At 38.5% G+C, this 2,904-nt stretch overlaps 1 non-coding gene across 1 annotated transcript; it reads right to left on the reverse strand.

Moving 5' to 3' along the window:
• Positions 1-2,596: 2,596 nt before the first annotated feature.
• On the reverse strand, positions 2,597-2,703 carry LOC127133458 (small nucleolar RNA R71). The gene has a single exon (XR_007807430.1). It is a non-coding gene; the product is annotated as a small nucleolar RNA R71 (small nucleolar RNA).
• Between the last annotated feature and the right edge of the window lie 201 nt (positions 2,704-2,904).

A 2,904-nucleotide genomic window follows, 5' to 3' on the forward strand; every position in this document is an offset into this window, starting at 1 on the left:
CTCTGGGAACTTTTTAGAACATGATCTACAGGTTTTTATCCTTAGTTCACTCCTTTAGGATGGTTCTTACCGAGACTCCATGCTTGTGACTCGCAACAAACCCTTGATTCTTGGTTGATCCAATCAAGTCTTGTCAATATCAATGGAACTTGGGTGTTGATAAGGTGTAAACCATAATCCACCAAAATGGATGATTGATCTTAACAATGACTTGATTCATCCCTTGACCTTTGTTCGCTTGCCTTGTGTGTGATCCCTTATTTGTGATTGTTGCATTCATGCATTCATACACATCATGACATTCAACACACGAAAATTTCAAGGAACTGAGGTACTATTTGCAAATATTTTCAGAACATGGTTTGTGAACGAAGGAACACTAAGAAGTACAATTTCAGATGTCCCAACTTGAAAGAGTTAAGGAAGCTAGCATCTTTTGTATTAAACCCCTTGGACTTCAAACAACATCATGGGAAGCTATTGTCTATCTTATCTGCTAATGTGGTTGAAGGAATCTTGAGTGTGCTAGTGCAGTTCTATGATCCTCTCTACCGATGCTTCACTTTCCTAGATTATCAGCTTGTGCCTACATTGGAGGAGTATGCCCATCTCTTGGGGATACCTATTTCTAGCAAGGTGATCACACAGAATCACACTGCATTTTTGACTCGGATTTCACATGTTTATTAGGTCTTGATTATCATTTTGCTTGTGTTATGCTCTCTTTTATGTTGTTTTCAGGTATTTAGCTCTTTCGAGACCTTTTTAGAAGAAACGAGGCAAAAAGACCAAAAATTAGGGTTTTTTGGCAAATATTGTACACATGGCATAATGCATGGAGGTCGCAATAGGAGAAGCCATGGCACATCAGCCCTCAACCAGGAGGAAACCGCCACGATCCCATTAACTTTCCCATTCACACACAAGGCGGGCGCCATGAAGGGGTGGCGGGCGCCACCTTTGCATTTCACGTTCCCACTAAGGAGAAGTTGAAGGGCATCATGGTCTTTGCATTCTGCTGAGTTCCTCTATAAATAGGTTGTTCTAGTCCATTTCGAAATCATCCAACTTAGTTTACAACACTAAGACTATATTATCATCTGTAAAAGCGGTAATCCGTCACATCGAGGGGCTATCGCACCGTAGTGTAATTGAGTTAGAGCACTTTGATTTTGCGGTCGTCTTTATCTTCAAAGTCAAAGGTTTATTTTCCTTGTACCAGATTTAAAGCCTCCGTTTGGAGCAGGTTCTAATTTAATCGCTTTTATTTATTTTACTTGTCATGCTTTACTTTATTTAATTTCTTACCACGCTTTACTTTATTTAATTTCTTGCCATGCTTTACTTTATTTAATTCCTTGTCATCGTCTTTACATTATTTAATTTTCTCGCCGTTATCTTTATTGCTCGTTTTAATCGTTTTACACACTTTACTTGTTCTTCACGCCATACATTCTAAACTTCTTTTCATCATGTTCAACATTGTTGTATTTGTTTGTATTACCATGTCTGGCTAAATCTTTCAAAGGTTAAAATGTAAGGATCGCGGTTAAAGATCAGGAAACTCCTTGGGTAAACTTTCCAAATCAAAATCACTTTTCAACTAAGTTTACGAGTCTTATTTCTTAAAAGTAAGTTTACGATTTTAGCGTTCTGCGCACCTTTTATAAGTGACAATAAAAGGCCTAAATTTAAGGGTAAACTCGGGTTGAATACGCGAAAGAGACAGTTCTTGTTAAATGGATTCTTTTCAAGAGTAGAAAATAATACCCCATAAGTAGTTCTATTTAGACAATTGAAACATCGTTTAACTGATGTGAATTACATTCAAGCCTATCTTTATTTGCATTGTATTTATCATTTCCTTTATTTACTGTTATTTTGCGACATCAATATCTCTTTTGTACCATATTAGATAAACATCGTAACAATAGTAATCGATAGATTGACGATTTGGTCTATGTGGGATCAATATTCTTTTAACTTACTCTGACGTGATTCGTGCACTTGCGAATTGATCGGTCAAGTTTTTGGCGTCGTTGCCAGGGACCAACTTCATCAAATTTTGTACCCTGTCGTTACACCGTCTAGACTAAGGAATTATTAGTCGGTAAATGCGAAGAACCCGTAGTACCGGAAATTTAGTCGATCCCTTAGCAGAACCCGAAAGTTACACTCGTACACTCCTCTTACTCATCCGAATTAAGAAAGCTATGGTCGAGAGTCGTGACCGGAGACCTCTTAAGGAATTTGCCCAACCCTCTGACAAGGAACCTAGTTCTAGTATAGTAAACCCCCTCATTCCTGCCAACAATTTTGAACTAAAACCATCTTTACTGCAATTAGTGCAACAGAACCAATTCGCGGGTCTCGCTACAAAGAACCCAAGTCAACATTTAAAAGTTTTTATCCAACTAGACGACACCTTTAAATCCAACGGTGCTTCACCTGATGCGATTCGTTTAATATTATTTCCTTTCTCCCTCAGAGATAGAGCACGTTCATGGTTGGATTCACTTCCAGCTAACTCAATAACTACCTGGGAAGACCTTAGAAGAGTATACCTTGCTAGATATTTTCCCCTAGTAAAACTGATGTTCTTCGAAACCAAATAACTAGATTTACTTAAAACCAAGGAGAATAACTTTTTGAAGCTTGGGAGAGATACAAAGAGCTATTAAGAGTCTGTCCACACCATGGCCTAGAACAATGGTTGATCGTTCATACTTTCTACAATGGACTCCATTATAACACAAAGATGAGTATCGACGCTGCTGCTGGTGGCGTGTTGATGAACAAACCTTACCCTGAAGTTTATGACCTAATTGAGGATATGGCCCAAAACCATTGCTGATGGGGAACTGAACGAGCATCAGTAGAGAAAAAGGAGACCCAAGGTGGAAT

This window comes from Lathyrus oleraceus, chromosome 3, assembly GCF_024323335.1.
Source record: "Lathyrus oleraceus cultivar Zhongwan6 chromosome 3, CAAS_Psat_ZW6_1.0, whole genome shotgun sequence".
In the NCBI taxonomy this organism is placed as follows: domain Eukaryota; kingdom Viridiplantae; phylum Streptophyta; class Magnoliopsida; order Fabales; family Fabaceae; genus Lathyrus; species Lathyrus oleraceus.